A 12532-nucleotide genomic window follows, 5' to 3' on the forward strand; every position below is an offset into this window, starting at 1 on the left:
AAACTATTCCCTGTATCAGGCCAGATGTCAGTCACAAAGCATTACAGCGCTATGATGGCAACCTGCTCCACCCATAAGGAGATGAGAGCCCTTCTGGGACTAAATATTTGCAGCAAGGCCACAACACTGAGGTGACAGAGAAAATCAAGCTCTCACAGAGGCCAATAGCTAGACACAACCTAGAACATCAATGTCTATTTGTAGTACCACTTCAGGAATACTACAATGCACTGGATTTCTCACCAGGTGCTATAACCAGATCCGCAGGAATAAAGGTAATAAGTTTCCTCCAGTAAGCAGCATCACCATCACTTCTTGATTTTCTGTGATGTTCTACAGTTCACCCCATATTTAAAGAGATCCCTGTCTGTCTATGATTCTCTTAAGATTCAAACTGGGCAGTAAATTCACAGAAAGAGGACTATCTTGATGGACTTTAACTCCTTATTCTTATGAACAAATGTGCCTGCTCCCATTCAAATGAAGAGCTTCAGCACATTCTCCATAAAATATTCTGTGGTAAAAGCCCTGCTTTTCATTTTGCAGTTATAAGAGGATTGTATTTTTTTTCTTCACAGATATTGGACACTTATTTTAGAGGCGGTCTTAACTAAATGGTGTATAAAGCCATGACTCAGCTGGACTAAAGCTATTACAGGAAGAAATCACTTTTAAGTGTTCCTAGAACCAGGTATAAATATACTACAAAAGCCTCTTTCACGCTTTTTTTTTTTTAAACCTTCCTAAAGATTTTAAGCATATACATGCTGTTCTCTACTTGAGCAACTGTATTACTCCAAAACTTGACATTCACCATTAAACCCATCTACATAAGATTAGTTACTACTTACATTGAGGGGGGGAAAAGAAAGAAGAAAGGAGGCAAAGAACCACTTTGGACTGTATGACCTTGCAGCATGCTTACTAACAAAACACCTACTTTTGACACACTCCTGCAGCATGTTAGTCAGCCACTACCCTTTCACTAGGTTTGTGCTTGTCCAAAAAAATCTCAGGACCATGACAGACTTATCTTCAGCTTGAGGGTCTTTTAATAAGCTAGAGCCAATAGTGCTCCCATCTCCTCAAGATTCCCACATTTTGCTCTTTTTCACTGAGGACATTCTGGCTTCTTACAGTTCAAAAGATCCTGGAACACCACCCTACACTCACATCCTACGATGGTCTGGCATCTACTTACACTTGAGAATTGAGCTCTTCGGTCACAAGAACACAAGTGCAACCTCAAAGTCAAGTGTTTAAGTGCATGTAACACGGGAGAGAACAAAGTTGCCCTGACACAGATCAGCTTTTAAAAAAAGTAAGTCAATGTTACCTTCTATTACCATGAATAAAAGAAAGTCTTTATGTTTGACCTCTGTTTGAGTAAGTATTTGCTGTCCATTGATATTCTGAGTACTGTAATGCAAAAAACCAGCAAGGGATGGAGACAGAAAATACATCCAAATACATCCACCCCTCCCCTTCTGAGAAAAGTAAACACAAAAGGTTTGGGTGCAGTTAAAGGGCAACATGTTAGACATGTCTCCTCTAAGATGTAATGCTTTCAGTTATATTGCAGTTATTTCTGAGATTATAAAAATAACATTCTTGGAGAGCATGTAATCTATTGAAATAGGTGGGCTATGGTTTCTTGGTTTGCAACATCCAGCCCTGAAATGCACGCTTTTAATTGATCATCCAAAACAGCAATCCAGTGTCTGCACTGCTTTGAAGAAACCAAGTTCTTTGCAATTACTCTGGAAAGAATTGTGGGGGAAAAATGAAAAATTAACTCACATCTATAAAGTTTCCACCTGTAATTCCAGAGTCCTTGTGGTTTACACACAGTCCTACCTCAGCTGACTGAAGTCTGGACTTGTGTTGCCAATGCCAGCATACAGGGGATAAAAGAATTGGTATGCCATGAGAGGAAACTGAAAGCTCAAAATTTGTGAAATCATGATTTAGGAAGCAATGCTTTTAAAGAGAAGTGTAGTTTCTCAGAGAAACATGCTGTATACAAGAAATGGGAGCTACACTGAAGTTCAGCATTTCTGTGGTTATACGACAAAAGGAATCAAAGAAAATAGGAGCATCACAGACACATTTCTATTAGTGCCTGAATCAGCCAGTCCAACAGCTCTGAGAGTCAAGACTCAAGACACTGAGTTTTACTTAGAAATGCAATTTTTCTAGAGCATAAAACCTGCTATAGCTTGTCTGAGAAACGCTTCCTGGCATTTAGAAATGTTGTCATGAGTGACACACTATAAGAAATCCTTATTAATTGTAGATTTCTACTGAGCTCTTAGAACACTTATGCAGAGTCTGCTCTGAATCCTCATCTAATCAGCAGAAAAAATGTGAGCACATTGAAACTTTTCAACCTTATCTTTTCCCTACCTTTCATGGAAACTAGCTCACTTAAATCTGTACTTTTTACCTACTTAGTATGTGGCTTGATGATAACGGAGAGATCCCTCAACAGACCTGGGAAACAAGAAGGGCAATTTTAACACTACTGGTAATTTCAACTTCCTTAAAGTGAAGAAAATAAGACATTTCTATGAATACAGCATCTCTCCTAATCACTACTACAATGTCCAACATGTGGCAGCATTTGAAGCAGGTTGCCACCTCTGGGTTACAAAATCTAGCACCAAATACTAAAAGAGGAAAGGCATAAATCAGGTTGTAGTATGGCACAAGATGAAAACAGCAACTTGTTTTTAATACATACACGTTTCTAAGTTTAATTATAAGTCATCAGGCAAACACTTTGCTTGAGGATAATCTTAGGCATTTATGCTTATGCTATATTTAATCACTAAGGAAATTATTAAGTGCAGCCGACAACTTATTAGCATTTTTCATCTGAAGCCACAAAATATACCAGAAACCTGTAAAACAGCATGAACAGAAAACCATTTTCAGTGACAACCAGAAAGTTTTACAGAAGACAGTTATGTAAGAACAAGATATTGGACACACATAACCAAGTGATTCTCATACCTTTTTTAGAAATGGACCAGTTCAACTATATAAAGTCACGTTCCAGAAAAAAAATGTAAACCTAAATAGGACTACGCTGAGTTATTTATAGGATAGAGGCCTGTTAAAAAAACAGCTTCCCTTCACATTCACATCTTCAAATTGTAGCCACTGCAAACAATTTGAGCCATTTAGCAAACTGCAGAGGAAAATTAAGCACACCTTCTCCCAGGAATACTGCAAAAATCCTAATCATTGGGAAAGTATTTGATTACAGATATCACTAAGCATGCAAATAAGCAATCAACTTCAGCAGAATGGTGTGCACATTTTTTATCACTAATAGCTGCAATAATTTTGCATTTGTTTCGTTAGTGTTTTCCCTTTGTTTTGAGACACCACAAAACACAGGTTACCTGACAATTTGCAGTCTGTAGTTGTGACATGCAGCCATGAATACAACAGCTGAGATCACATGTAAGTTGACTTCACCAGTGGGGTAACAACTCTGATATCACCTGTCCTAGGTTACAATGTAAGATGTATTCTATTATCATCTTCACAAGCTGTTAAAACAGGCGGGACAGTGTTATCTCCTACCGTGACTCATCCCTGATAACTCCCTCCGGCGACCATCTCTGTTAATGGGCCACCAAGGACCCACCCCATGACTCATAAAACTACATCAGCCCATTGTGAGATGCCCTGCCCAGGGGGGAGGAGCCAAGCAGTCCCACCTGGATACAATCCGGGGTTTGGAACAGCACAAGCAAGCCCTATTGGATTCCTAGAGGACAAGAGCTACCACTGGACCTTCAGGCAAAGACCAGACCCTTCTGTATGATCACCGCTTCAACAGGACCTCTTCAGCTGGACTGCTACCACCACCCTGATTAACAGGGTGTCAGGCTGTATCCTGACTGTCAGTGTTCTTGTACTATTGCTTTTATTTAATTTTCCTATTAAATTATAATTCTGATTTACGATCTCGCACTGGTTTGTTTTCAAACCAGTACACACCTCATTTCAAGAGATGTCTCCCACTGAGCTTCAGTCTTGGTATCAGTTACCACCATGGGCTAGGGGTCCCAGAATCAAACAGGCCTATAAAGCAAGCTGCCCGAACTACTGTTTCTTTTATGCTCAGAAGCCTCACTTAACCACCAGAATATGGCCCATGGAACACACAGGTTTGCTCCTCTGTCTAACAGCATGTAAATCCAGGCCACTAACTCTAAATCTCACTTAAAGATCACTTGACTATTCCCCAAAGACCTGTATTTTCCTATGAAATTTCTAGACAGGGTCAAAAACAAATTTGGAGGTATTAGTAAGGTTAGGATAAAAGTACATTTTAACCTTACATTAGCATATTAAAACAAACATTAAGTATTCTGGCAAAAGCTGTTGCATTTCTACTGAATAACAATTTCTTACCTATTCAAATTCATAAAAAACCCTTCTTAGCATCAGGAGAAAGAAAAAGAAAACAGCCTCCAGAAGAACAACACTCAGAGAGAAGTTTGGATTTTATACAACAACACTCCTCTATACTGCAAATATTCTTCAAACTTATCTGATATGGTGGGGAAAAACATCAACCCAAAACCTACAAAAAAACCCCACTAAACAAAACATACCAAGATCCCACTTTCACTCAGATTAAAGCCCCACTAGGGTAGATGAGAACCAAGTTAACAGCCCTGAACAAAAGCCTCATTAAACAGTGTAAGGCAGACACACTTAAGACTTCACATACCTCAAAACAGATTTGGGCAGACTCCCTTATTAACAAAGGAACAATTCCCATGGCACACTGAGATGGTGGTCTCTCACCTGTAAAAGGTGCCAAGTCTGACAACCTTTCCATCACAGAAATGTTGATTCCATTGCAACCATTTCTTCAGTCCACAAAAGTTCATTAATGATCCAATCTAATCTATGTAACACACAAGCCACAGCTCTCCTGCTTTAAAATTAGATCTGCAATGACCAAATTTCCCTTTGGCAAAGAACAAAATATATATTCTACCTTTTTAAATTAAAAGTCACTCTGGATAGAAAAATCCATCCTAGCTATGGATTCTTCTACTAGTCCAGTTGGTTAACTTTATCTTCACTTCATGAATTATTTTTGAATTGTAAGAAAGTTACTCCATATCTCCTTCTGAGGTAGGGATTAAGCTTCTCAAGTCTACTAGCAAAAAGATTTTTTTTTTTTTCCCAGAACTATTCTTAAGGCTTTTCTGAATCCTCTCTTATTTTCAGTGTTCTTCTTGCTAGATATAGCATTGCAGGAGTTACCACAAACAGAGAAATCTGAATCACAGATTGCTTTTAGGCACAGAACCACAGTGAAAGCTCACATCCACATGACTACCAGTCTGCCTTATCTTTTTGCTGTTACAGGGCACAGTATCCCATTTCTGCTAACAGCAAGAACTAGGCTGTATGTTGGAAGTGTCAGACTTGTTCTGTTTACCTTGTCACATGTAAAAAGTCCAGATCCACTCTGTTACAGTGATCTATTTCCACTAACCACTTCTTGACAAAATCGCAGAAAAAAAATTGTTTAGGAACAATTTTCAGTCATTGAGTACTCAAAAGCTTTACTAGCAGTGACTTCTGTTCTTTTCTCTCTTTAAGGGCAAAAACATTTAACTTACACAGGGAAAAAAAAATTCACAGGACCTGAAGAGCAGCATGACATTACTTAGGGTGACTTACTGTGCTGTGTACAGAATACTGGGCACTTTGGTTCACTTTTGTTGGTTTAGGTGGTTTTTTTTCTTTTTTTGGGGGGTGTTGCATGTGTTTGGGAGTTTTTGTTGGGTTTTTTTTAAAATAAGGAGATATTTGATCACATCTGCTTATTCACACAGTTGTATTTAATTCACAGGTCATGAGAGGCATGTCAACCAACTGAAAAAAAAAAGAAACCAAGCAACTGTTGCCAGGCTTTGCTCACCCATTGTATTCCTTAGGAGACTGCTTTCCAAAAGCTCCCATGCTCTCAAGGAAATGTGAAACAAGCTCACAATCACAGTGGGAGGGGGAAATGTTTAGGGAGCTACAACTATTTTCCTTACATTCATTATAGGCTTTTTTCCCTTCAGCCTTACCTGTGGAGAGGAGAGTCTCATAAGCACAGGGCCACTGGTAGGCACAGGGCTGTGCACTAAGGTCATTATGTCCCCACTCCTGTGGCCCAGCCCCCCTCTTCTTTGTAGAGGCTGAAGGAGAAAGAAACTCTGAAGTATACATACTGTATTTCCATCAGAAGAAAGACATACTTTCACCAAAGTTCTACTGGATGCCACTGAAGGAGGATGCTGTTGATTTTCTCCTCAGTCACTAAGAGATGTTAAAGAAAGGGATATTAAAATATAGGTCATTGGCAAATACTTCAGCTACTGTATCTTCTAGGGATCAGTTTGGTTGGGGAGAGAAGGTTGGGGTGGATAGGGGAGTGAGGGGTGGTGGCTTTTTAAGCCCATGAGATCCCATAAACAAGGCTAAAGACAGAGTACCTAGTTCTCCCAAAATGAGTGTTACTATTAACTAGTTCTCACATACGCACAGGCAGGCATACTAAAAGTGTTAGATTATGATTTACCACCAACGCCTGGAGCTTCCAAAAATCCACGTAGAAAGAAACTCCTCACAACTATTTCATTATGGAGAGCTGCTTAGACGCCCACTTAAAAAACATTTGACACCCAGTGTCACAAAAGTGACTGAATGAGGGGCTTCTGAAAGGGAGACTGCTTCTGTTTATTTTAAAGACTGGATATAGTACATCCAAGCACTGTGTCCCACAAGAGTAGCCCAGCTCTCACCAAGTAAGATGGACATCAGTTTTAACAAGCCATCCTTGGCCTGACACGTGGTGCAAGTCTGTTTTCCTGAAAAGCAGTTCTGGTCAACTAGTGACCAGGGAGACCTGATCACAAGCATTTCCCCACATGTAACATGAACTGAGCTGAACTGGAATACTGCTCACAGAAGGCCTGGGTCATTCCCACACCTCACAGTGTCCTTCCAAAAGCAGGAAGGAAGGTCTCATCCTTGAGCTTCACCTGTGTAAGTACAGATATCAAAACATGGTGGAGCATGGCTTGAAAAACAGCCTAGAAAATCCACAACCAAAATTGTTACAATTATGATTTTGACAGACAAGAAAATTTAGCATCATATGAAATACTATGCTGCTAACATCAGGTTATATAATTATAACAAAGGTAACATTTTTGTGAAGAATTTTAAAATCTGGCATCCTTCCCAAGAAGAAGATTCAAAGACTTAGAGCTGAAAATATAAAGGTATTTCTTCAGAGAACTTTGAGCTGCATAACCAGTTAGAGATTACATTTTTAATGCTCTTTAAAAAAAAAAAAAAAAAAGGCAATCCAAGGAGAAAAGAGAAAAAAAAAACACCAAACAAACAAACAAAAAAAAAAAACACAACAAAAAAAACCCCAAAACCCCAAAAAAAACCCACCAAACCAAAAAACAGTAGAACAGACCTGGAAGAATTTTGTAACACAGTATTTCAGTTTAGAACATGTAAGGAACTCTCCCAAGTTTCTCCTTCAAGGTCACACTAGAATTAGCTCATTTTCACAAGCCATTACATTTCACTGAAATAGGGTTCAAATGAAGCTACTCCAACAAGGTGCTTGGGGAATAAGCTTCTTATCAATTACAAGAAAGCCTCTTGCCATTAGCAGTACTATATATTTTTTTCCTGAAAAACAAGAGTTTGGACTGAGAATATCCCCTGCTTATTCTGAGGCAATGGTTTCATAGTATTCAGTACTTTTTTTTCCTGCAAGTAAATGTTTTAGAGCATTTTAAAAGTGAAGCCAATGTACTTTCAGAACAACTCTGATTTGGAAATAAAAATCTCAAGCTTGACACATACAGTGCAGAGCAAAGCATATGCTCCATTCCAGAATAAAACTGACTGAGGCATGAAGCTAATGTAAAGTCAGAAGACACACACCCCCCTACACATACCTCCTCCTCCTCTAACTGCCTGCAGCCTGTTCCAAACCATACAAATCCCTGGCCAAAGCCGCTACAGCTCCCCCCTTCTCACCCACTTGCTCAGAGCTGCTGGACACCCTCCAGCAGTGCTAGCTAGCATTCTGCCAGCCTCTGCTTGTATGCCAGCTTGGAAAACAGGCTGTGAAACACCCCAGCCTTGCGGAACAGGCACACAAATGCTGCAGCAGCTGGGCAAAGAAACTTCCGCAGGGGGTAACATTTAAGAGCTGCCCAGCTCCGATCTAGAACCGCCATCATCGGAACTGATTTTGGGAAGCAGACTGCAGTAGCATAAATCATTTCAAGTTCACAGAGGTCCCAAAGGGAATAGCAGAGGGAAGTACTATCACCAGGGAAACACCAGCTGGGAAAGAAGCACTTAATGCCCAGCACCCCTCCTCTGTGCATCGCTGAAGGCTACAATCCATGAACCAGCCTTAAGAGTACATCTGTACCTGGCAACTCAGCATGGAGAAGAATCTACTCTCACACAAGACTCAGCCACTGTCCCCTGTTCTAAGTCAAGCCCTTGCTAAGACACCTTCTCAGTCTGAGCTCCAGCACAGGGGAGGAGAACATCAGGGCATGCTTCATGCACACCCAAATTCCCCAAAATGTGAACATTACCAGCCACCCCTTCACCAGCTGCCCAGAGCTCAGCTCTTCAGAGGCACTTTAAGGCAAGGGATCCAGGGCTCTGCATGTCCAACAGACCTCTGCCTGCTCTGAGAGGGGAACAGCAGGCACGCACCTACTCTGCTTTCTTTATGCTGGCTGCTACATTTCCACAGCTAACTACACGGAGTCAGCAGCAAAGAGAGATCCCTCTCCCAGCACAGCCCTACTGAGAAAGCTGACAGAAGAAACAGAAAAATGTGTTTCAAGGCATTTTAATCACTCAGATTTAAATCTGCAAGTCTGAAAGAAGGTAATTGAACACAAAGACGCTGTATTTACAGTCATTTTGCAGCCTGGGCTGCTGGCTAGGATAAGTAGCTGTCTCTGTGCACCTAGTTGGGTGGTGGCTTTGGATGGCCCGCAGTTCTGCTGTCAAGATCAGCTACATATGTAAATAGCAGGAACTGGTTTCACAAGAAAAACGAGGTAACTCTTCTGCCTTCCCAAAGCAAAGACAGGATACATCACGGGGAATCGCCGTGTGCTGAAAGAGCAGCAAAATATTGGGAAGCATATCCATACATAAAAATACTCACTGGCAATTTATTTCCATCAGAAAGCCAGTAAGAAGATTCAAAGTGATCTCAGAAAGGCCGTACCAGAGCCTGGGTACCAGTGTGACTCAGGTCTCCAAGATAGCATTAGCATAGACTGTTTTAAGTGCATTTCCTGTTTATAAGATAACACCATCTGCAGCTGATTGAACATCTGATTGTGGACATCTGCAATTAGCAATAAGGCAGATTATTTCAGTTTCAAATATAATTATTTATATAACTGCCACCAAGCACCTCTGAGTTTGGATGGCAGTTACACAAAAAGTGCGAGAGATTTGGACGCTTCCACTGACAAACTAATTCTAATTCATTGACAAACTAATTCTAATTCTTCCTCAGTTCTGAATTAGAAATTAGGGTGCTTTTAGCTTCCAAGAGCCAAGATGTCCCAATCTCAGATTTACTCAGCATCCTCATCAACACCTCCTAGCTGGCAATAACATCTTTGAACCTGGTAGTAAAACTATGCCTGTAATGCCCCTGACCAAAGACAATGTCTCAGGCAGCCTCCCCAGGACACTAGCACAAGCCAAATTCACAAGGCTCTTAACAGCCCTGCTCATTTTAGGGAAAAGTTGTGCATCTGTACCTACTTTCTCGACTTCAAAAAAGCAGCATTCAAGCATTCTTTTTGTTCTATTTTAGTAATTTTGTCTACTGCATGAAGAGTTAGAAAAAGGTAAATCAAAATAGAACAACAAAGTCCTGTGATACATCAACTTCTAAAACAAACTTAATACAAATAAACCAAGGGTTTGGATGAACTCTGCAGTTACTGTTTTAACTCTGTACTTGAAGTGAGTTTGTCACTCTCCAGCAGGAAGTTACCCTTTAGCTCAAGTCAATTTGTCTGCTCCCCAGCCTAATTTTGAGTCCTGTAACTATGTTGTCCAGGTTTCAACAGCCACAAGTGTACTAAGTATTATGATGCAATGGCAATTAGAAGCTCAGTCAAGATTATTTCCTTTTGGATAACGAAATACATTCCTTTCTGAACAGCAGTTTCATCTGACTCACAGCTGCTTGTATAGCACGTGTGTGAAACAAGCAGCCAATGTTATTGTTTAAGAACATCTGTTTTTTCACCTGATCTTTCACTGCAGGCTACCCAAGTAAAACAAAAAAATTCAAAATGCCTGTCTTTGGACTTATTTGATCCATTTAACAAACAGGGAAAATCCAGATGCTTTCAGGGTGAGGAAAAACACCTTATACAATACAGAAACTACAAGACATAACTTCTCAACTCACCTTCCTTACCTGCAGCCAAGTCCCACCAAGATTACTTGATGCCAAAGTAGCCAAATACCGAAGCAAAAGAATGGCACATCTCAGTTGGACATGTCCCTCCTTACTCTGCCAGTAAAATCTGTCTCTCTGTATCTGCATCTCTGATCTGTATTTAAGTTTAGTAACAGTGCCCAAATACAGATCAGAAAACAACATCATGAAGGAAACAATCACCATGGTAGTAATTCCCCTTGGTGCCATTTACTTTTCAGCAACTCGTAAAAGGATACATAAATACTTTCGATCAGGACTACAGTGAAGACCTGAAGGAGCATATTAAACCACAACACTACCTAGTTAGTAATGCAGGAGTGACTGTGGCTTTGCTATAAATTGCTCTGGTCATCTCATTAAGCCTGCCAGTAGCCATACTGCACTTGAAATTCCATGGAAAGTGGCACTGACCAAACAATTGCCCCAAAACAACTTCTCCTGGCTGCTGCTAATAACTTCATATACCACAAAACAATCATATCCTGCACAGTTTCATCTTCCTGTCTTCTTTCCCTCTTCTTATATACAAGTGCCTCATCCATAGCAGACCTGAAAGACACAGTGCTACACCACTACCTGTTTGCAGAAATACAAGCTGTAAACGAACCACAAGGCAAAAAAACCCAAGAAATATTTTAAAAATCTTATACCCATCTCCTGGAGTTGACTTTTAAAGCACTCATTCTGCAACTTAGGGACCTCCCTTTCATTAAAAAGATATCACTGTTCCAACCCCATGAAGATTTCCTGAACCATGTTGCATTTCTAATGGTTTTGCTTCCAGTGACTTGAAAAAAAAAATTAAATCACACAAATCTGAAGTATTTTCTTTCTGACCTATTAAACTTGATCTTCAGGTTCTAGACTAACTTACATGTGTGTACTAATAATTTATATTATATAGAACTACGTACTGCTGCAGCTGGCAAAAGCTTATTTCAATAGGGCACCCCCGTCAGTCTTTGTTCAGAACTGGTTAAAACTTGATGTCAGCCAGATCTACCCCAGTGCTCAGTTTGGAGCTGCACCAACAGCAATAAAGACATTCCCAGCATGAAAAGAAGGGAGAAAAACTCCTTTAGCCTAACCACCCATGTTCAAGGGTTGGTTAGAACTGCAGTTTGTCTTTTCCTACCACCTTAAAACACTGTTCCTGTATAATCAGTGCTATCACAGGGCTGAAAAAAGGCACCTGTTTCTGGATTCCAGGTAGGTAAACAGACAACACACCAGTGCTACAACTACAGCAAAAGCTATTTGTACTAAAGTTAGGACTTTAAAAAAAACAAAATAAACAAAAAAACCAACCAAGAAAACACCAAAATGCAGCATTAATGTGCTTAAAGGCTTTTATTCTCTTTGTAGACCTACCCAATTAATTCAATCAATTCTCATCCTCTTTAGCAGACTGCTCTATACCACCAAATAAAAAGGAGGCTAAAAATCCTCCTCCAGTGTCAAGAGAATTGCTGTATCTCCTGCACATCCCAAACATTTGGAGGCACAGATAAGAAGCAACATACCAAGCATACAACATAAGAGAGCTACTGTCACAAGGCCTTAAATATCAACCCCCAAAACAATTACCACTTCAACCAGCCCAGCAAGCCATTCCAAGAGTGGTGTGAATCCTCAGAGAAAGGTGGAAGGAGGATTCAAACAACTACAGATACAAGAAATACTTCATTTAACCCTACCAGTCTTGGGCCTTGAAGTACCCCAATTTACTGCGCTTCAGTAAGCTCTCTTCCAAATTGTGACACTTATCTGCATCCCTCCGGCGCAGGTTTGAGTCACACATGCTTACTGTATTCTTGCCATACATATTGTCACATACTCCCAGATTAGTTCTTTCCTGTAGAAACCAAATCCATGTGTGTAAAAATTCAAAATACTTTCTCAATCTTGTGCAACCTCATTCGCTCTTCTATTATGAAAAGTAAAAGGCTTATTTTCACTTTTCATTGTATC

The 12532-nt window shown here is 40.2% G+C and overlaps 1 protein-coding gene across 6 annotated transcripts in view; it reads right to left on the minus strand.

The window, feature by feature from the left end:
- GRAMD1C (GRAM domain containing 1C) overlaps window positions 1-12532 on the minus strand; it is a 55155-nt gene that overhangs the window by 37340 nt on the left and 5283 nt on the right. The gene's annotated exons all lie outside the window — the stretch shown is intronic.

Source organism: Corvus hawaiiensis, chromosome 2 (assembly GCF_020740725.1).
Source record: "Corvus hawaiiensis isolate bCorHaw1 chromosome 2, bCorHaw1.pri.cur, whole genome shotgun sequence".
Lineage (NCBI taxonomy): Eukaryota > Metazoa > Chordata > Aves > Passeriformes > Corvidae > Corvus > Corvus hawaiiensis.